The following is a 24219-nucleotide window of genomic DNA, read 5'->3' as shown; positions in this document are numbered from 1 at the left end:
GCTTGACACTACATGCCTATAATCCAAGCACTTGGTGGAGGCCGAAGGCTCATCAGTTCAAGGTTAGCATCAGCTATATAGCAAGTTGGAGGCCAGCCTGGGCTACATGAGACCCTGCCTGGTTAAACTCCCTTGCTCCTGCTCATCTTAAAAAAAAAAAAAAAAAAGAACGTTGAAAGATATTTTTTTTTCTTCTGTTGTGACTGTCCAGGTCTAAACTTTATTTTATAAGCTTACTTACTTACCCATAGTGACTACTTCACGAAGACTTGACTAAGTCCCCTAGTGAGATGACCCTCTATGTCCTTCTGCAAATAAACACGGATTACTCAGCTACTATACTGGTCATGGAAATTACAGTAGATAGATATTACTGGTGTATATTGAAAATATGCAATTTAATAGACTAAATGACATGAGGAAGCAGAAAAGTTGGAGGGCATTTCTTTGTTGTTAATGAACAGAGGTCAGAGGATTGGGTATGTGGATGTTCCTTTTTCCGGCCAAGGCTCTTGGTTCTCTCAGGACAATTTTCTTGTTATAATTGTTTAAGTGGGTAACCATGGTGGCCATTGGGGGTCTGAGTTTCCTGCTCTATAAAACAAAAGAACTGAACTGGCTCTTGAGCCCTGACTCTTTGATGTTCATGTCTACAAGGATATGTAGGATTTGAGCCTTGGGATGATGTTTCAGAGGGAACAAATCAGAAGAAAGAAGATCCTAGTGATAACCAGATATGAGTGAATCGATGACCAGTCTCTGACTTCATCATTTCTCGCTGCCTCTTCTATACTCTGAAACCATCTTATGGGTCCATATAGAGGACTCTTGATTGTCAGTTTCTGCACAGGTCACTCCCCTAAAAGTGTGTCACGTGGCTTATCATGTTCCCTTTTTCCTGGAGCATTCACTCATTAGCAGTTGACACTCACAGAGGTTAAAGATGGAGGACCAGTCAATTCATGGTTAATATGTCAGCTTCGCTACTACAGATGACAACGGACTTGACGAGATGATTGCGGGGGAAGTTGGAGTCATCAGGAGAAAAAGTCAAAGTCAAGCTTAAGTCTTAACCAAAGGTAGGTGAGGGAAGCAGCAGCCTGGTGGGAGTACTGCAACAGGGTATCTGGGTGCTATCAATGCAATGGGGTATCTGGGTGCCGTCAACTGCACCATGCCACAGGTTTCCGAGTGTGACCACTCCACTTTGTGTGATCGCCATCCTGGGCCCCTACACCCAACCAGTCATTTGAACTAGGGAGGATGGACGTGCACATGGTCAGAGCAGCTGCAGGCTCTCACTGTGCCATCTTTAGAAGTTACTTCATTTCTCACAGACGTAGTTTTCTCATCTATCAAGTGGATGTGTCCCGAGATGATGCCAGATGGTTTTTGGAAAGCTCATGTCCGGACACAGACTCCCTGAGTTTGAGACAACCCCTCCTCCCCTGCATTTGCCAAGTGTGTGCAAAGCTTGTTCTTCCACTTCCTGTGTCCTCAGCTTCCTCATCCGCAGTGTGGGACTAATAAAGACAATGATCCCCACAGAGTGGTCAAGTTAAAACATGATAAAATGTGTCAAGTGTGCAGAAAATCACCTCATACGGGATGTAAATGCATCCAAACTGGCGAGGCACGGGAGCATGCCTGTTACTCAGTGTACAGGAGAAAGAGGAATCAGTTATTTTCCACTTTTAGTCTACACTTAGATTCAAACAGACTCCAAGTTCATTACGTTTGTTCAGTTCCATCCACACAAAGAGAAAATAAACACCAGCCAGTGGCCGGAGGTCATCTGGTTTCCACATGCTGGCAGAGGCACAGGAGATAGACAGACTAACCTCCATCTCTGCATGAGACTAGGGTAAGCCCAGAGCTGTCACACACATTACACTCCTCCCTGTGTGTAGGGTCCAGGAGGGGAGGTTCAGGATGAGTTTACTGTCTGCTTCTACTGCACCCACCTTGACTGAAATTACAGCTCTGCAGTGGCCTTGCAGTCCCCACGGTTCTGAGATAAGTGGAAGGTGTCTGAAGTGGGAGAACAGGGTTCCAAAGTGCAAGTCAGCAACTTTGGGATACTGACTTCTGGAAGGTCTGTGGTCTGAAACAGAGACCCCAGGAAACTTGAGAGCCAGATGGGGCAAGGAGCAGAAGAAACCACAGTTAACCATGTAAAGATTCTCTACTGACATCAAGTTGCTGCCAGAGACCAGGAGGCACTGTGGGCAAGGTGAGTGAGGAGAGTGTGAGCAGGGGCACACTTGCACCGCACATGTGTGTGCCTGTGGGTGCTATAATGACTTTCACAGAAAACTCTTCCACTGTCCTTCCCATCTACAGTGTGGGGAGCAATTAGGTTGACTTGGGCAGAATGATTCATGCTTCAATAAATTCAATTTCAACAAAACATAATTATGGTGAGTCACCTAATCACAGCTATAATCATGGCACGCCCCTTCAGAAGTCAAAACAGTTGAGGGCATTCAGCAAGGGCGTCTGATCCCTCATCATGACAAGCCTCCATCTTTTGCCAAAGAGGTATTTGGGACTCTAGCTCTTTACTAAGTTTTTGAATAATAGAATATTTCAGGCATAAATAGTGGGAATACCTAACCTTATGTACACCAACCAATCTGAAAGTAAACATTGCAGATGGGACAGAGATGAGGTCATCTCAGATTGATTGCTCTCTGTCCCTCCCCAGTGCCTCAGAAGGGATAAGGATGTTTAATTTTGGTATTTAATATTCTCATCTCTTTCTTTTTATACAACTACTCTCTTGTGTATCTTTAAAATTATATAGCATATATATATATATATATATATATATATATAAATATGTAAATATAAATATTTGAGACAAAGTTCCTCTGCATAACCCTGACTGTTCTTAAATTCTTTCTGTAGACCAGGCTGGCCTTGAACTCAGAGATCTGCCTGCCTCTGCCTCCTGAGTGCTGGGATTAAAGAGATATGCCACCACACCTGGATACATAACATTTTTAATGTATCATGAAAGACTAAGTCAAAACTATCTCACTTATTTATCTTTCTGTTAGTTTTCTCTGCTTAACTTTTAAAGATTTATTTATATTGATCATGTACCTTTGGCTTTTATCATACTAACACGATTTTAGACTCTCACATGCAACTAGATCAAGTCGTACTTTTTAAATTTAGAATTATTGTCATGGAGTCCGTGCAGAAGGGGGAGTGGGGGAGTGTGGAGCATGAAAGGGACACGGGAACACAATGACGTGGCGAAGGCTAGAGCTTCTGTCCTTGAGAAGTGGAATGAGAAAGGATGAGGGTTGGATTTGGGGTAGAAGAGGAAAGCAGAGAGTGTGGCTACAGTCCCCCTCGTTTCCCAGGAGGCAGCCCTGCTCCCCGGCTCCATTTCCTTACTATTACTCCCCTTGTTCTGCTTCCGGCCTGGTTGCTCTAGCTGTTGCTCCCCTTGCCTTTTCCCTTTCCTCCCTGACACATACTCCAGGAGGAAGCTTGGCCTCCCACTACCCCATCTCACTGAAGGTACCTTTGTTCCCTCCCAGCTTCCGTCCTTTCTCTGGGACAGAATCTTTGATTCCCCTCCATGTTCTCTTCCCTCCTTTGGGAAAACACCACCAAATGAGGACTCTGACTCTCCAGGGAGGAGCCACAGAGGATAGGGGAGAGGAAAGACTGAGAGGAGAGTGCATGCCAGTGAGGGAAGGGGCCACCAGTTCCTAGGAGGGAAGGGCAAGGGTTTAAAGAAGGCAAGGGCAGAAACAAATGTGTTTTCAGTAGCTTCTCTCTCCTTGATGTATGTTTAGTTTGTCACTGGATTGTCTATCTTAAAGGATGCTTCCTTAAACTTTCCTTTGCATGATTCCTGTGCAACCAGTGAATTTCTTTAGGTAGACAGCTAGGAGTAGAGTTAGTGGGTTATTGAGTCAATTTGGTTGAATTTAGGTCTCCTATCTATCTATCTATCTATCTATCTATCTATCTATCTATCTATCTATCTATCTATCTATCTATCTATGTATCTATCTATGTATCTATCTATGTATCTATGTATCTATCTATGTATCTATCTATGTATCTATCTATGTATCTATCTATGTATCTATCTATGTATCTATCTATGTATCTATCTGTCTATCTATGTGTCTATCTATGTATCTATGTATCTATGTATCTATGTATCTATGTATCTATGTATCTATGTATCTATGTATCTATGTATCTATGTATGTATCTATGTATCTATCTATCTATCTATCTATCTATCTATCTATCTATCTATGTGTCTATCTATCTATCTATCTATCTATCTATCTATCTATCTATTATCTATCTTTACTATTTTTGTTCCTCTAGTCTTATTTTGGGATACTTTAAAATGTTTAGTAGTCAGCTTCAGTTTATTTATGTTGTTTTAAAGCTACATATTATTGTCTCTAAGTAATGTATCATCAACCATCTCTCTATTCTACTAACATAGCGTATGAGGTAATAAACAGTACCACTCATTTAAACTCAATGGGTCTCTTTGCCACATCCCCACTGGCTTTAATCTCATAATTGTCTTATATATAACATTGAATGCAAATCGAAAAGCTCATCACTGTCAAATCTTTTAGTGTAAATAACTGCAGTTATTTTAAAGCATTTAAGAAGAAAGAAAAGTACTATTTTATGTTGGCCCAGGTGAGATGGTGTTCTAATGTGTCAACTTGGCTGGGTTAATAGCAATCCCAGTTAGTCAATCAGTGCAGACTCAGATGTTACTAGGGTGGGATTTTATATATGTCATTAAAGTCTCTAATCATGGCTGATTTCTCCAAATTAATTAAAAGGGAGATTATCTTGCCTGAGACCTTTAAAAGAGTGCTCAGAGGCCACAAATCTGGGGTTGTAGCCTACTTAGTTCCTTCCTTTCTGATCACCTGCCCTAGCCAGACCCCATAATTATGGAAGCCAAATTCTCCATGGTAATCCAAACTCTCCAGCTACACACACACACACACACACACACACACACACACACACACACACACCTTGGCCAAACTATGACTTTTGTACTAAATGTCTATAATTTTGGTATTTTATTTTTCTCAAGGATGTACATTTATAACAGTGTCTTATCCATACAGTTTGAAGATTCCCCCTGCATCTGTATTTAGTGCAGCTCTGTTAACCATGAATTTGGATGTTTACTTTATCTGAAAATATTTTTATTTGACTTTTGTTCATGGAGAATATTTTTTGTCAATATGAAATGTTGGATTGATTGACTTTTCTTTCTTAGAGTTTTAAAGATGCTGGTCTGGGGCTGGAGAGATGGCTCAGTGGTTAAGAGCACCAACTGCCCTTCCAGAGGTCCTGAGTTCAATTCCTAGCAACCACATGGTGGCTCACAACCACTTGTATTGAGATCTGGTGCCCTCTTCTGGCCTACAGGGACACATGCAGTCAGAATATTGTATACATAATAAATAAATAAATCTTAAAAAAAAAAAAAAAAGATGCTGGTCTGTGGTCTCCATGGGTCCTGATGAGATACCATTGGCACATGCACTATTGGTTCTCAACCTGTGGGTTGTGACCCCTGGGCTCAACCAATTCTTTCACGGGAGTTGCCATAGACCATCAGAAAACACAGATGCTTACATTATGATTCCTAACAGTAGCAAATTTACAGTTATGAAGTAGCAATGAAAACAGCTTTATGGTTGGGGGGTCACCACAACATGAGGAACTGTATCAAAGGGTCACAGCATTGGGAAGGTTGAGAACCAATGCCTTGTCCATTTTTCTCCTGCAGGTAACATATTGTTCTGAATTGCATGTGTGATTTGTTCATTGATTGGAGTGTTAAGCAGTTTCATTACAGGCTAAACAAGACTGGCTTTGAATTCACAAAATTTCTGATCGTCATTTATTGAGTTCCTTGAATTTGTTCTTCCAGCAAATTTGGGCAGAATTTTATCAGCATTTCTATTAACAAAAATCTTTTTCACCTAATACGTTTTATTTTTTATTTTTTTGGTGCACAGTGGTAGGGGGGGACTCTGAGTAAGTGCACTTGGAGTTTTGGTGATTATTTTTTTTTATATTATTAATTTTGACAGTCCTGTGTATATTCTGGTTTTATGTTTTCAATATTTTCTGCTAGATTATCCCTTTTCATTTTATTTCATAATACTCTTTGTTGTATATGTTTTACATTTATTTTGATGTACATAATTTTACCAACCTTCTTTAAAATTTTTGTTTCTCAAATTTTCATTTTTTGAAGTCTTTTTAACACCAAGACTTTAAAAATATATATGTTGTGGGTTCTTTATAAGGTTTTTGTTTTCATGTATATAGTTAGCCGACATCAAATACAATTTTGTAAAGGTGAACAGATGAAGTTAGAATGCTTTTGCATATTAATAATGATTTCAGCATATATTCTCCTACCACCTAGCTATGTTTCTTAATATGGTTAGAAATGTCTTCACTATCAGAGGAAAGAAACACTCTGAGTTGGAGGACTTTCTGGCACATAATCCACCACTGTGTGATTTTTAAGACCTCTGGGGTTCTAGGTCCCTCCTCAAAGACATTCTTTGAATTTATTTCTAATCTTCTAAAGAATAAAATTGTAGGAGGGTGGGGAGATAGCCAAGTGGTAGTGCCCTTTCTTCATACTCCTGAGCTCAGTGGGGAATGGATGCAGGGTCCTTCACTCTATTTTATAACACCCACCAGGGCCACCAAGCTGGTTAAAAATAAACTCGTCACAGGAAAAACTCTTAGCTCACTTTTTTTCCCTACAACTTTTCAATGACAGCAAGAGCCACCATCCCCTGCATGGGAACAGGATGGGGCGTGGCTCCCAATTAGAAACCCCAGTTTCCACCTGAAATCAAAGGCTTGAAGTTCCAGTCATGTGTCTGCTCCTCCTTGGAAGAAGCTTCTTGGAGACTCCGTGGCTCTGAGTGGAGAGTGATAGGGAAGGAATCGGTCGGCTTCTTTGGCCTGTATCGAGCCCTGTTCACAGCCAGAAGCTGTTTCAAAGGGTTGTTCTGTTCTTGGCAGAGTCAAGGTTGCTCTTGTGTCAACTGTTGGAGCCACACGCTGGCAAGCCTGTGGCAGCTGGCTCTGGCTTTGGAGATCAAACCCTCGATGTTGTAAGTGTTACCTTCACGTTCAATTTACTGTTTATTCCTAGCTTGTGGCAAGACACGATTATCACAGAATTGGTACTTTGCTTGCCAATCACTCCTTTTTGAGAGACTCAAAGAGTTAAATCATTTCTATATGCTAATGAACTCCTTTAAGCAATTTCCTGAGGAATAAACTTGCTTTTTTCTTTTTCTTCTTGTTTATTTGTTTCTTTTCTCTTCCCTTCTTCTCCCTCCCTCCCTCCCCCCTCTCTCTTTCTTTTCCAAACTGACCTTTGATTTGAATGGCATCTTATAATCACCCATTTAGATTACAAATTTTGTATTTTATTTTCTTGATAGGCAAAATTCTCTCTGCCATATTCCCTTTGTATTTTCTGAGACCCTTCTTCACATTCTCTGGGTTTTACTGCAGAGTTACAAATGCACATACCACCTTGGTTCTCCTTGTACTAGACGAAAAACATTGAAACCATCCCAGAAATAAATGACACACATACAAGTGCATATGCGTTCTCTTCTTGTCATAAAAGTGAACCTGGGTCTTACATACTTTGGCGTGGAAACTTCCCCATGTCCTGGACCAGCCAATTATCTTTCTTCACATCCCACAGCAGACAGTTCTGTGCGTAACCTGCTGAGCTGACCCAGGGACTGCCGGGAGCAGTGGAATCATGACAACTGTGGGCTTTACTTTTTCTGATGTCCGCTCCCTACTTGCTGTTATTTTCTTCTCCTGCTTCCCCAGGTCTGCCTTGTAAGGGCTGAAGAAGTATTCCTCATCAGAGATCAGGAGGTCTGCTGAGGCGCTGCTACAATCATCTCAGGTCACTTTTACATCAGAAACCAGGGATTACAAACACGGCTGCTGAGAAGACCCTAGCCATTGATGGTCTAGAGAGTCAGCTCGCCTGGTCTGCTCTGTGATAAATTGGGGAGTTCATTTTTTTTCCCTACAACACCACCCTGAAGCACACTCAAGTCTGTTCATGGCTGTAGGAATGAGGACCCTGTTTCCAGGTCTTCTGAGTTCTCTAGAACATATGCAATTCTTAAAGAAGGAACTGTTTTGATATCTAAGTACTGGCAACTAATAAAAAAAACTGAGAAATTAAACTTTCTATGGCCCTGGTAAAATATGTCTCAATCTCTGGGTCACTAGCGGTGACCTCCAGACGAAATGGTATTTAAAGTCTCTTCCAGGACTGAAATGTTACACTTTAATTACCCGAATGTTCTGGATTGAGCAAAGAACTTGTGTTTGAAAATGAGGAAGATTTTCCTGGCATTCGGCTCATATTTTGAAACAGGTGACCAAGGAGAATTGTGAATGTCCTTCGAATAACCTTGAGGAATAAGACACCTCCTTGCATCTGCAATTAGTTATGAACAATTTCCAGGAGGGGTGGGGAGATGTCCCCTTGCTATTCTTTTCAGTTGAGACATTGTGCAAATGGTCTTTTATGGCTTTCATTTCCAATGTGCTCGAAGCCTTTTAGGGGAAGAAGGGCTTGTAGTTTGGTTTCTAATTCCCAGGACCCTCCCAGCCCAGTTCCTGGAATCATCCTGGGGGACTCTGAAAACTGGAATTTAAAGTTCCAGTTTGTAGCCTCCCCTCTAAGGTTTAGATTGGGTTTCATAACTTGGAACTGAAGTCAGAGCAGCAGTTGGATTGTGGGTGAAAATGTCTACAGCTCAGCTTGTCAGCGTACTAATGCAAACCAGAGAGACAGTAAATAAAGGAGGGGATGAGTGACGGCAGAGAACGGAGACTTTCCACCTCGCTTGATCTTCGTGAGGACTCGCTCCTTAAGAAAATTGACTACGATGACCCAGATTCGTCTTCTTGTGGATTAAAAACACCTAGGAAACCCACAAACATCTTTTATACATGATGTGTGCTCAAGCTCGGAGTCAGCAGTTCAACAAGCCGAGAGAATTCAATGTAGTTACTGACTGTATCAGGTTAAATACTAGGTCTCTTATTGCAAAGTAACCGCAGCAAAGTAAACATATCACCACCCCTAAAAAGAGACAGAAGACAAAGGCCAGAATGCCAGATGGAGCTCAAATGTATTTGCTTGTTAATCAGACCTATTTCAACAGTCAATAAGGTGCATATTAATGGTGAGACCACATATGGAAACTCAGGAAAGCCAAGATAGAGAGAAGATCTACTTTCATGTACAACTAAATAACATAGGTGATGATCAATGAACATAAATGCTTTCATAGATTTGGTAGGAAAATAGATCTGATACAGCATGAATTTCCATCGCCATTATTATAGCCTAAACATCAACCTTGATTAGATGGTTAGGGATGAAAAGATCCAGTTAGATCCCATCTATGGATGTCATGTGTTTATACTGTTTCTCTAGCATCATTTTGCCCTTATTGTAACAGCATCTTGAGTTTTTCTTGGGGTAACACTTCTATGGCATTATATATGGTTCCACTGGGCCTCTCAACTATCTGGCAACATCGCCAAAGGCTGGACCTAATTAGGGGACAAAGCTTTTCTCTCAAAGGAATTTGGATCTTGAGACAAGCTTCACAAGGGAAAGGCCAGCCACCATCCTGTTATAGACCATTGGGTGTCTCCTACTGCTGTTCTGGATCTTGTCTTTTTCTGATGCCCGATAGTACATTATTTCCTGTGATGTTCAAAGGTTATTCCAAAGCCTTCACATGAAGTCTGTTTTACATGGAAGTTAGCCAGTGTCTTCCACAAAGGTTAGTCCCAATGACAAGTGGTCTGGAGGTAGGCATAGGAACCCTGAGAGTTGAAGCACGTTCTTCCCTGGAGTTACTTCTATCACCAAGACACCTAAAAATATTCACCGAGCGTCTTCATGGCAATGTTGCCAGCTGAAACCTGAAGATGTATTGACAATCTATAGAAAAATAATTCCAATGTGTAAGTTTGATGAGGTTACTGTATAAAAATTCAATATATATGAATTGCTTTTATTTCTATCTATAGCCATAAATAACTAAACTCAAATTCAAATTACATCATGTAGATACATCCAAAATAGTGAATACTTTTATATCTATTAATGGAGTTATATATACACAGGTATGCACACAGAGACACATATACAATCTCTGTACAAATATCTATAATAACAGTGAAATGAATTAAATAAGACCCAAATAAAATGAATGTTGTCTTAAGCTATTAAGCTTAGGGCGGCAACAGCATTTTGCAAGTAGGACAATGAGCCTAGAAGGATAGAACAGACTACTTAAGTTGTTCTTGAAAGACCTTGAATAACTCACTACTATTGCTAGCTGCTGCCCCTGTTGCCCATTTTAGCATACCTATAGCTTGGACTAGACCCATTTCCAGTCTTCTCGAACCAGTGCTTATACAATATTGGCCTTGAACTGGCTCTGCTGTTTTCTCAAGACATTCAAGTACCATGAAAAGTCAACAGGCAATTCTTGGCCTTGAATTCAGTGTGTAAATGCATGTTGATTTCTGGGGTCAGTGGTCTGCTTATTTCTGACCCTGGAAGTAGCAGGCAGGACCTTGCTGGGAGATTGACATTACCTATTACTCAAAGGGTCCCATTCAAACAGGAGACATCTTTATGTTACATTTTTCCAGTGTCTGCTCACAGACACGGTGTAAACTTCCACTTCTTCTCTTCCTTCTGAAATAACCAGACTTTAATAACCAAACTCAGATGGGGAATTGCAGAATTTCAACCCACTTCCCCACCCGCGATTTTTCCCTCTGCTATTTTTTCCTCTCTTCCAGCGCTTATTTTTTTCCAACTAGGGAGACAAGGGAATGTGTATCCCAGGTAAAGTGAGGAGGGGAGGGGCGGGGCCATGGCACAGACACATCAAAAGGGCCCTTTGTGCTCTGGGCACATTATTCCTGGAATCCAATCAAGTGCCCAAAAACCTAACCAAGCTTTTCAGACAGCCCAGAAACCAGTCATGCAGGCCTCTTGGGCTCTGCTTTTTATAAAGCTTTATAGGGTACACTGAATTATTTGGTTGGGTCTTTTCAACCGTGTGACATTTGGGTTTTCAATGGCACAAATGGAGTTGATCATTAATTATTTGGACGCTTTAATTAAAAACAACAACTCATTGTGGATTTATGAGGGTCTGCTGGGGGCAAGGACAGGGATCCCTTTAGCGATGCTCTCATTTGAATGAGAGTGAGGGTTGGGAAGGTCTAGAAAGGGAGACTATAGAGTCATCTTCCAAGAAGGTCTTAAACCCAAGTTAAGGTTTATTTGAGGGAGGAGGGGCTTATAGAGGCGGGGCGGGGCGGGGCGGGGGGGGGGACGGGGCGGAGGCGGGGAACGGGAAGGAACACAAGAGAACAGAATTCTGACCTGCCAAATGCAAGGAGGGGGCGGGACCTTGGATAAAAATCAGTCTAGCGGGGAGCCATCAAGAGTTCTTGAATCACCACCTTTCACACCAAACTAGTGAGTTCTCTGGGCTGGGAAGAGAGAAGGGCTGGTTTCTGGAATCTTTTGTTATCTGAAGCCAGAGAGGGTCTCCAGGGAGAGAAGTTTGTGAATGGAATGCTGAATGTCCAAGGGGGCAGGATTGATGCCTTCCTGCTTCCCAGGAGAGAGTAGCATCTCTATTCTCCTTCCTGGTTGCCATTTGCAACCTCAGCCTTCTGTCTGTTGCTTGATGGTGTATCCCTCTTGAGCCAAGCACACTCTCCGCTTCCTGACAGCCCTTAAAGTTCCCGTGTTCCCAGGGAGTTTTACTTCTGGGTGCCCCTCCACAGGGCCAATCTCAGCAACGACTGATCTGGGAGTCAGGATTGGGAAGCCTGGGAAAGGAAGGAAGTTCTTTTCTGGAGACGCTGGGAATTCCCATCTAGTCCACCTCCCAAGTTTAGGAGCCTCAGGAAAAAGACACTGCACATTTAGAAAACATCAAGCAGCATGTATCTCCAGCATAACAGTGTACAGTCTTGCGGTACACAGGAAACATGATGGTGTTATGTGTACAGTTGGAGATTTGGAGTTTACAAACCCCTTGCTTCTGGTTGGACTAATTGATTATGGAGAGTAAAACTAATAACCTCTTGCATTTCTCTTGGACTCTGTCCTTCCAATCTGCACATAATTATTTCAGGAATTGTTGCTATGGAGCCAGTTGATGGAATAGCATCATTTATCCCACTTGACAGACAAATGAAAGAAACAGAGTCCAAAGGACCTCAGATATTCCCCTAAATGATTAGATCTCAGCCAGCCGAGATTCTTGCCTTCCAGAAAAGGGCATTTCTCAGAAAACACCCCCAAACCTCATGCCCAGGATTACAGTACTAATGGGCTGTCTGGATGATGCGCCAGAGAGACTTTCAGGGCATTTACGAGTGGACTGTTTACTCTTTCTTTTAGCCATTTCTTTTCCAAAGCCAGTCTGCATGCATCCAATTTAGAGAGGAGGAAAATGAAATCTACCCCCATTTTTGTGGCCAGTCCATCTGAGACGTTTGATGGTGGTTGCTGTGTCTAGAGTCTGGCGAGGTCATGTAAAACTCTGAAGATAAACAGGCAATAGAATGATGAGACTGTAAGACCAGGAGACATGGTGTGGATGCACTCACCATGAGAGCAGTATAAGCTTTTATGTCCCTCCGCAGCTTCAGCAGGTCAGGTTGAGAGGGAAATGGTTTGGGCTTTCAATTCCTAAGGGGAAGAAAGAAGTGGATCATGACTATTACTCCAGCAAGTGGACAGGGGAGGGGGCAATTGTCTCAGAATGTGTAGGCTCCCTAGGACTGTGTTGTCTGCTTCAACCATTCAGAGAGGGCCTCAGGACATGGTTGGTAGGGTTTAGCAGGAAAAGGTATGTTCTCAGGGATGGGGAGATAGCTTAGTATGTAAGGTATCTTCCGCACATGCCTGAGAACCTGAGGTTAGATCCCTGTCTCTCAGGGGAAAATCTGGGTGTGGTGCAAGCAGCTGTAATCCTAGCACTGTAGCACTGAATTAGGCAGAGACAGAGGGATCCCCAGAGCTCTGTGGCCAACTTATCTAGCTGAATCGGTGAATCTCAGGATCAGTGAGAGGCCCTGCTTCAAAAGTACGGTAGAGATCAATAGAGGAAGACACAACTACATGCATTCAAATGTGAACATGACACACATATATATAAGCACACACACATACACACACACTTACACATACACACATCTCCCTACCAATAAAGTACATGGCATGGAGAAGTGTGTTCTTTTTCCTTAGTTTGTCTGCAGTGAGAAGCACAAACTCTATTCTGAGTGAGGTTTTATGTGTAGTGATGGCTCCTGCTTAGGGAGATGAATGTTCTGACCACATGCTCAAAATTTCCGTCTAAACTCAAGATACCACATTATAACAGTTTTATTATCATGCAGAGTTGCAGGTGTCAACAATTTTCAGGGGTGTCTAGTGATGAAAGAAGATGTGCTATTTAAGGGGCTTTTTGAGACAGACCAGACCTAGCATCTTAAGACCCTTTTTCTAGGACCCACTTTCTCCTCTACTTTGCCCAACAGACTTGCATCCTTCAGTCCTGTCTTGTCTCATTATCAGATATCCTCAGAGCTGTTCCCCTGTGCTCCTTGGTCTAAACTGTGTCTTCATGTATACTTATCAATGCATCCTATATGTTTCCTTTATAGTACTTAGCTGCATGAAAAAAAAATAGCTGTGAAATAGGATAAGCTATTTAATTCTTTCATCTACTAAATAATAACGACTCTAAGGACAAGGACCATGTCATGTTCACAAGTGACCTCCAGCACCACACAGTTTAAAGTGAATGAATGAGTTATCTTGATAGGAAACTCCAGTCTTAGTCTATGACATGGCAATACAGCTGGGTGGACCTGGCCTTTCTGAGACCTGGTTTCTTCATCTGTTAATATATGCCAGGATCCTTTAGAACCTTCTTGTGGGTAAGTCTTTTTTCCCAGAAGTTATATCGTTCTTTAATTGAGTCCTCAGGTGATCCGAATCTCCATTACATCACTCCTAAGATCTCTTATCACTACTGATTCTACTGTGCCCTTGAAAGGAGCTGTTGCTCCCAAGTCTACCCATTTCACTTCCCAAATTCTCAGGTGACATTTCTTCTCTTGTTTGTCTTTTTGGTTCTCTGGGGCTTCCTCTTTTCCACCCTCCTTCTCTGCAGCTTCCAAAAGCTGTCTCTTTTAGATATAGCAAGCAGCATGTTCTCAAATGCTCTCCTGTGTTTAGTTGCCTCGGGGCATCCAATTGTTGATGCTCAGATATTCATTGAGCTGACAGTATTGCTCAAGTTCACTGTATATTTCTTTCCAAATCCACATTTGATGATATCATATTGGGAGCTTAAATCCAGCTATGGCAGGAATATTTATACCATAAAAATTGGAAAGTGCTAGAAACTGGGAGGATTTTTCTCTTGAAGAACTAACTGTTGAGTATTATCAGCACACTGCAGTCTAAGTTTCTTTCCTAGCAAGGTTGGGACTTAGTGTAGGAAGCAGATTCAACTAAGGTCCTTTCTTCATTAAGCATCACTAGGCAGACCCTTCCTAATGAGACCTTCCATGGGAAAAGAGAACCAACAAGCAGATAGAATAGGCTAAGAAAGATGTACATAAAACGTTAGCTGTAGTTTTCAAATTTTCACCAAGAAAACAGAACCCATGCCATGCAAGTCAGGAAAGGGACAATGCTCTCAGGGACTTGCTTGGATCTTTCCTTCTGCCACGGGTCTGCTGAGGATTTCTGTTGGAAATCAAAAGTCAGACAGCATAAGTGTTTGGGAAGTAGAGCTGGCAGGGTTCAACCCCTCTGACATGGACCAGGACTGGACAGGAACTGGCAAGGGACTGGATGATCAGTAGCTAACTCAGCATGAAAATAATGAAGACAATTCCCAAACAAACTTTCAGAAGCCTTCAAGAGCCACACCAGTGGCTAGTTTCCTACCACCCGGAACCAAGCCCTATTCTGTGAACCTAAGTAATCACCTTGAGTTTAGCTCCCCAAATCCATTCTATAGTCAACTCTGATAAACATCCACAAATTAACATGTTGATAATTTTGTGACAGATTTGTCAAGTTGAACTCAAGACTAGAAACAATAGAGTTTTTCAGAAATATAGAAACATCCTCAACTTTTATCTTGGGCCAATGGTTATACATCATTTGTTTATTTTCCCTGTTCTTGTTTTCATTTATTTTCTTTTGCTCTTTTAGGAGAATCTGGGTAGGATTCTGGATGCCAGGATTACACAGATGTCTTAGAATTTGCCCACACAGAACTTAGCGCTGCACAGGAAGGGAGTGATCATAGCTTGGTCATAGCAGGTATGGGTAATATAATATTCATAGATCAGTTCTCAAGGGGTAAAAATGGTGCTTGCTGCAGGAGCAGATCAAGGTGGATGAGCTCTCTCTGTCAGCTACACTGATGCTTTGCCACTGGTACTTGAGGGCCCTTTGGGGGTTAATTTCCTCTTCATTCATTAAGACTCATCTTCTCCCTGGGATAGCTCTATATGGACTTTCAATAGATATAGGGTGTCACTAAATATCTGCAAGAGGAGGTTGATTCCATTATACCGAAAAGGTGTTTGTGTATAATCTATGCAGCATCTCACAAATACTAAATTATCTCTCTGTAAATAGTTGTTATACTGAACTCCTTAGGGAATCATGAAGGAAAACATCTGTACATGTTCAATATTAAAAGGTTTTTCTCAATGGTCGGCTGATAACATGGATGGAGAACCCAATGGATACTGAAGGCTGACAGTGGTTTTTTTTCCCCTCACATTTGTTTTCTCATCTTCAACAGAAGGAATTTGTTTTAGCATCTTGCACTAACTGCTATGCATTGTGAGCATAGCAAGTACATAAAGATTTGTTTCCATTCTAGAAGGTCAGTCTACAGTGTAGACCTGACTAGTTATTAGAGTGTGTGTTCGTAACAGCTCTCTCCTGGAACTGTAGCCATGTGTCTGTTGTTACAGGGATGCCTAGGGATGCCAGGATCACTCAGCACTTCCAACAACTCGGATTTTCAGTCTGTGCTTTTCTAGAGAGTCGGATGCAGAAAACAAGAAGCCAAGAGGTAAAGGTGAGAACATGGATGGTAGATAATGAATGTCTGTAGAGGGCCCGGGAGGTGGGGGGGCAGGGAGAAGACAGATGGTTTGAGAATTGTTTTTAGCTGTCATGAACAGAGTGGCTGGTGAGGGAGGAGATACTTATAGAGGTCTCAGAGGCTGGCCTCTGTATTTTGCTCTGTGGGGCTTGGGAGCAACCCTTGTACTGAAGAGTTTTTGGTCTATTGGAAGATAGACTGTGTCTTCGCTTCTTCTTTGTCTCTGTGATAAAATACCCCGACTAAACAACTGGATGGAGAAAGGGTTTATTCTGGTTTACAGTTCAAGAGTACAGTCAGTCATTGCAGGGGAGTCAAGGCAGCAAGAGTTTGAAGTTGCTGGTCACATCACTCCCACAATCAGGAAACAAAGAGGGATAAATGGGCATTAGTGTTCTGCATAGCTTCTCTGGTTGTACAGTTCAGGATCCTAGTCAGGAAATGGTGCCAACCACAGTGGGTGGGTCTTTCCACCTCAGCTAATGCAATTAAGATAACACACCCATGGGTATTCTCAGAGGTCTGTCTCCCTGCTAATTCTTGATTTTGTAGACTGGTCAATTAACACTCATTATCCCAGGGATGCTTTGCTTTGTGCGGGAGGGATTCACAGGCATCCAGCTTCATTCAAGTCACAGAGAGCTTGTATTTCAGTACATTTGCAGAATTGTCTGATGCTCAAATTTTGAGGAGTCACTTACTTCTGCAGAAGTAGGGTGCATGCACTGACGGGTGCATGGAAGCCTGGGTGCAGCCCAGGGTGACCTCAGGCTGGTCATGGGGTCACTCATTGTCTTCTAGCTATAGCTTCTCCATCTGGACACAACTTTGCTGGTAATCCAGTCAACTCCAAGGGTTTACTACGACAGCCAGCATGCTAAAAGTATTTTATGAATTGGCTACATTACAACCACACAAAGAATAGTTATTTAAATAACATTTCTTGGTAGGATTCAGTTGCCTCCCACAAAGTAAGGTCGGCTTACAAATGCCACCCTCCATGATGAAAGAGCTCCACTCACATTTTGAAAAAATTTTTCCTTTGGCTAAATTGGAAACAACCCCCTCATTGCATATAAGTGGGAATTACTAAATGGTGTATCTACCTTAGAAATGCCTATAAAACGTCTACTCAAGTTGATTTGAACTGTCTCCAGTGTGGAGGAGGAAGCTATAAAGAGTTTCTCCAGAAGCCAGCATATGGCCTAGGCCTTGTGGGCTGCAGGGTTTTGAGGCCACAGACCCCTCCAAAGCCAGCAGGAAAGGGGCTGTTATCAAGGGTGTGCTCTATAGCCCTGCTACCGAGTGTTTGTGTGTACGTGTGTCTCAGTGCCTGGGAGTGCATTTATGAAGGTCTGTGGTAGTAAGAGCAGGAAGGTTTCCACCGCCCACAGACTTCCCACTTTTTAGAAAGAATGGAGTTTTCCTGGGCTCCACTGCCAACTGCTTTATCTGTTTTCGTTTTAAAGACGTGTTTCCAATGTACTCTCTTGAAATCCCCTGGCTGAAGTCAGGTATGTGATTCTCAGGTGCAGGTCCAGGGAGACCGTAAGCTGCCGGCACAGGTTTGGAAGAGGGAAGGCTGTTAAGAGGAATGCCAGCTGAGGTCTCGCCAGGGCATGGATAAAGATCCAGAACCCAGTACCCTCCATGGGAAAAGTTCTCCTTCCAGCTCTGGCAGAAACTCATGTCTAAGAATTTTAATTTGCTTGGCCAAACTGAGTTCTTGCAATGAAGAAGGGAATGCTGAACCCAAATTGAACAGAACACCACAAGTTGAGGTAAAGCCTGTCATAGGAAGGCTTTTTGTTAACTCACTTCAGAATGTCTCTCTGTGGACAGTGGCCACCATGGCTTATTTTGCTTCTTCCTTATGTGTTTATGGTCACTTGGGTAAATGCCTCATCTGCCTCATCAGAATCTGAGCTTTGCGCTCAAGTCAAATTTATGTGTCCACTCTCCAGTCAATGACAGTATCCAGTGCACAGGAAGTGCTTAAAAAATGCTGCTTGTGTGAATGATCAAATGACAGCATTCTACAGTTACTAACAAGGATCGAATTCAAGATTCATTCATTCTACATGGATTTACTGGGCATCTGTTAAAAGCACCAAAGAGACAGAGCAAAGTACAGGCAGAGATAACAGGGCTAACAGTAGGAAGACAGGCAACATTTGTGAGGTGTTCATGTGTCTTTGAAGATCTAACCTCTCACTCAACCAGGAGCTTTCCAGTTTTTCCAGGCTGCCCGTGAGCACCAGGAATCTGTCTGTCTTATCCCCCAGCACTGGAATTATAGACGCAAGCTGCCATTTGCAGCTTTTCGCATGGGTTCTGGGGATCCGAACTCAGGTCCTCCTGCTTATGTGGCCAGCATTTCACTCACAGGGCCGCCTCCCCAGACCTGCCCTAATTTCTTATGTTTTTGTCTGTTGGGAGCTTCTCAGCCATCCTCCCAGCCTCGGACTTCTTATGTTTCTGGTCTCATTCATTCACCTCTTCAAAGCCTACCCTCGACCTACCTTCAGGAGGAGCTGAAATGGTTCCAGGCCACTCAAGAAACTGGGTCTCTGTCCTTTGTCTTTCAGCCCTCCTTTCTGACCTAAATATTCAGCGGCAGCATCTCTGTCCTCTTCTTGGCTCTTACCTGCCCACGTGTGGCCCCAGGCTTTGCAGATGCAAGTTCCCAAGAGGTAACCTTTACCTTAACTTGATGGAAAAGATTCTAAGAACATTACGGAACCATGAAAAAATTCAAGAAGAAATTTCAAGAGAAAATAAGCCCTCTGCACTCACAAGAAGGAAGTTCCTAAGGACGGTCTTGAAGGAAACTTGAGCTGGGAAGATGGCTTCTGCCTGCCTTGAGATGCAAAGAGAGCTCAGCACTCCCCTGAGCTCTTGGAATCTGAGGGGACCACACTCCATGTATTACCCATCTCTGGTTCGGTCCTGGTACTTGAGGTGAGGTTAGCTATTTATGACATCATCCTCAAAATACCAGAGGACCTCACAGACCCTTCTCTAGCTTGTGCATGATGGGTCCAAATTTGACAAGGCTAACCTACTTGAAGGCTGAGGCTCAACTTCCAGGCCAAGAGGTCAGCAATGGCGTCTGCTGGAGGCTACTGTGAAAGGCATTTTAAGATATAGCATGGGAGCTGATGGTCATTTAGGTGGCAGCCTGAGCCATACACAGCATGCTCCAATCTTCTCATCCTTTTCTTCCCCAGGTATCTTAAAGGAGGCCTATGTTCTCTCCCTGTCCAGCCATGATTCTCTTTCCTCTTTTGATCTCTCGTAAGGGTGTTTGAACATTGCTTCCCTTTTCTCTATAAGATAGACTTCCCTAAGGATCATAGTTTTCATAAAATATTACCTCCATAGGCCTTGGGTGGTGAAATAAAGGTGTCCAGGAAAAGTCCATTCTTTCCTTTGTCCCCCCTTTCCTCCAACAACTGATGATGAATCCTGTGGGGATCTTATTAAAATGATGAGCCCCACAAACCCAAGCAGCAGTCAGGATCAGATTGTGGAACATCGGTTCTGATCCTTTTCTCTGACTATGCATCGTCTTGGACCTAAAAATTGAGAAACAAAAAGACTCTATAGTGTTGCTAATAGTAGAAAAGGGGCTGTGTGTGGTGGCGTGGGGTGGTTAGGGCCATAGGCCTGAACACTGTTACAGGTGAAAAGCGCCTTAGAGATCCAGTCTGATGTCTTCATTGGGAAATCAGTACTTTAAGGGAGGAATAGACATTCCCAGAGCCAGAGCTGAGGGAAGCACATTTTCCCCTTCATTTGGCTTTCCTTTGGAAGCCTCAGGTGTTTTGCAGTGGGACTTCTTTGAGTGGAGTGAGTTCCTTGAGGTTGGAACACTAATCAGGTGATTTCTTCCTGTCATTTTATAGAGTGACAAATCGTGACTGAGTAAACCTCAACCCGGGGAGCCACATCAAGGCTAACCAGGCCCCTTTCTTTTCCTGGTTTGCATATTTGGAGAAAATAAATAGTAATTTCTTCTTTCATAGAAAGCTTGTGGATTTCTCTCTCACATGTCTTCTCTGGCTCTTATTGCCTACCACAAAGTTGGTACCCTTGAGTGCTTCAAAAGCATGATGAATAGTGACTGTTTCCATATGTGGATGTTAGTATGTGGAGGAGACAAAGAGAGAGAGGTGGGGGAAAGGAAGAAGAAGGAGAAGAAGGAGCAGAAGAAAGAAGAGGATGACCTCATCTACTGATCTATGGGTTCTGTGTACATCTCATATCCTGACTTCACAGATATGTGATGGACAGATGTTGGTAGCTCTCTTTCCAAGGGCTCAGTGAAATGGTAGGTAGGTGTCTTTCTCTGGGGCTAAGGATTTTCCTGTGTAGCCACATTATCGTAGAGAAACACAAAGGCGCAAACTGGTGCTGTAATCCCTTTCTCTTTCAGGGAGAGATAGATTGTCAATGTATTTTTTCAACACTTTCAAAATCCCAGTTGTTTATAGTAACTGGAGATGGTAGAACCTGGCTGAAGTGGGAAGGCTGAGTTTTTATCTAACCTCTAATTTACTCCTCTCAAGTTTGTCCAAGTTCCTGAGACGTCTTTACCCTGTAAGTTAAACCATTGTTTGTCGAGGGAAATAGAAATTAAGAGCTCTGTTTCTGAGTTAAATGGAAACTTGGGCTGGGGAAGCAGAATTTCACCCTGCTCCTCAGATCCTCAATGTAATATGGGAGTTGGAATCCATGCAAGACTTAGATGTGATGGATTCCGGGGGAGTACAAAACTCTAAGGATGTGGGAGCCAGGAGCCCAGCCTAAATTTGACTCACCAGAGCTCTTAATAATCAGGTTGGAAATTCCATGGCATTATTGAAAGGGGGGAATTTTCCTTACCTCCACACAAAATGGAGTCTGAAACCATCCATATTCTCTAATTGGACTCCCCAATGTGTGAGCCAAAAGCTGTGCCCAGAGCAACAGCAGTGACGCCATGGTCATCCCCGTGTTTATTGTAGTAAGACAGTTAACCTTCCAGTACCACATGAGCTGTCCAATTATGGATCTCTAGATTGTATGATTTGGAAGACACACAATTAAGGAGTAACTCTGGCCAAAACTGAGCTTGCAAAGCTGGTCCAGGGCCAATGAGAAGCAACACAAATATCCTTCAGTTTCTCTCTGAAGAGCTAGAAATAATGCTCACAACTTGGGAGCTTTTACTGTGAAAGGCAAAGATGGATGGGAACTCTGTTCTTTGACAGACACCCACCGAGCACTCAGTTCTATCTGTCAGTGTCTGCCTTGTCTGATGATCACCAAACAGTTTGCTGTGGAACTTCCTGTATCTCCCTTCGTAGATCCCAGAAGACATTCAGTAGAGATGCTTAGCACAGCTAATACAAAGAATCTACAGCCGCAACATGATAGCCCCATCTAACTACATTATGAAGTACCACCGGTTAATAGAAAGATAATCCAAGGGAGACTCCACGGATGATGTTTCCACATCAGGAATTGCAATGCAGATTCAAGGACCCTGCTTCCAAATTCACTAGATCAGAATTTCTGAGAGGAGGTCTCAGGAAGCATAGTTTTGATCAATTTATTATCAGAGACTGAACAAATGGCATGCTTTGTAGATGTCTATATTCTGAGTTTTTAAGTATAGCAGATGCCATCATGATTAGCAAATGCAGGTCACACTCAAAGGGGGTGAAGAATTCATACCGCCTCAGGTTCTCATATATTGGCTTCATCAGAAGGCAGTGGGTTATAAAATTGCTTGTTTTTGAAAATGGTATTCATATTTGAAATATTTTGTTACTCTCTGTGTGTGTGTGTGTGTGTGTGTGTGTGTGTGTGTGTGTATGAGTGCAAGCACATGCACACCATACATGTGGGGGTAAGAGGATGACTTTGAGGAGTTGGTTCTTCTCCATGTGGGTTCTGGGCACTGAACACAGGCTGTCAGGCTTACACAGTGAGAATTTCTACCTGCTGAGATATCTCACTAAACTGGAATTCACACTTAGAAATGAAGCTGTCTCCTATGCTCCACAACAAGTAAGTGTTCAAATTGTAAATTACTGGTAGAATCTTCTTGGGATCATAGATGGATTTAATTTAATGGACACAAAGGGGGCTTCCCTCCACTTAGACTGAGATTCTCAGAGTGGTCCAATGATGGACAAGGGCTACAGCTCCACATCAGATCTTAAGACTCCAAGTTCATCTTCTCAGTTACAATTAAGGATGAGAAGAGAAATATCCTGTCCTTACGACAAGGAGAAGTACCAGAAAGGAGAATAGCAAGAAGATGCTAGAAGCAGGAGACGTGGGCTGGTGACAAGCAGGTGAAACTTCCTGAATGTTTTATAGAAACTAATTCTGCCTGTCAATCTATTTTGCAGGTGGTGGTAGCTATTATAGGATGTATTGGAACTAAGGAAGCCTTGGTTTGGTTAGCTTGAGTGATCTGAGACCTGGAGGCTTATGACTTAGAGGTGAGGCAGAAGTTGGCACCTCATGACTTGGTGAGGCTACTCTGACTTGTGCCTTGCCTTTCTCAATGCCAAGTGGAGAGATTAGTGGTTTTGGGGTGGGACTTGCTCTTTGGAACTCAGGCAGCTCCTTATGTCCCAGTACCACAACACCTTTCCCACTTCCCTCTTGCTTGTGGACCACCCAGCCTGCCTGGACACATCACTTACCACTCCCCAAACAAAGACATGGCTTGAGTCCTGTAGGGAAGGACTGAGAAGTCCTCAACAGTATCTCTTCTGGGGTTACTCTGGGTAAGTCTTTTCAGTCTTGCACTCCAGGGACTTCAGGAGAAAATCAGGGACCTCCCAACTCTGCTTCTATTCACTTTGTTGAACACATAAACATTACATAGCTTCTTAAGGAGCCACATCTGAGAAACAAAGCATATATCCTACCCAGATCCATTATCCAAGTTTCCACTAGGAGCTAGTGAATTTTGTACAGTTGTTGACTCATGGTCTTGATGCTAGGAGTATAGAAAGCTCCCTACTTCTTCCTTGTAAATCAGTTACCGTGAAAGGTTGAAGATAGTAACTGATTTTTCTTCTGTAATCGTTTATCTAGTTCCTAGTATTCGTGTATGTGAGAGTGCGTTTTCAATGTAGCAGTGTTCTTGGGGCAGAGTAGGGTCAAGGTAATGCTGGTAAGAGAAACAAATGACCATTTGTAGCTGTGACCTTTCAAGTCAGCCACCTTAGGGAGACAAAGGGGATTCAGAGCCAAGAAAACTAGGCTGGAAGAACCATTTTAGAAATACTCTCTAGGGCAGAAGTGAGGAAAGACCTGGACAGGCACATGATGAGAATTTGCCTTTCATAGGAAAGAGAGCCTGGCTTCCATGTTAGAATCCTGGGAGGAAATGTCTGTGCTGTGAGTATCCGCTTACGGTGCCTTACTGAGACTTCCATGCCTTGATGGAGTACAGACAGCAGCGTGGGTATTGTATCTAAGAATGCGGTAAACGAGTTTCCTGTGCGTACACAGCAAAGGAATCTCTTAAGCCTGTATGCACTTGGTAAATCAATAGCTGTCTCCTTGGGTTGGTGGCCACTGATGACCAAATTCTTAAAAGGGCAGCACAGTGGACATGCAGGTAGATAGATGTGTGGCCTAAGGTTCATGTGGGTACTGGCCTTTTGTGAGTCTCTACCTTGGGGAAGGTGAAGGATCTGTGAGAGTCTAGTTGTAATCCTATCTGGATAGGACCTTAAGCAGTAAGGTTAGCCATTTCCATTTTCCTCTTCTTTATACTTCCTGTACCCTGAAAAGGCATATTTTCTATATACACCGAGGGTGACTGTCACACACTACATAGGAAAGTCTCCTGAGTCAGGAGAGCTTGTGAACACTCAGCCATCCCATCCGTGTATAGTTGACACTTGCA

Source organism: Onychomys torridus, chromosome 23 (assembly GCF_903995425.1).
Source record: "Onychomys torridus chromosome 23, mOncTor1.1, whole genome shotgun sequence".
Classification (NCBI taxonomy): Eukaryota; Metazoa; Chordata; class Mammalia; order Rodentia; family Cricetidae; genus Onychomys; species Onychomys torridus.
This window is presented reverse-complemented; position numbering follows the sequence as displayed.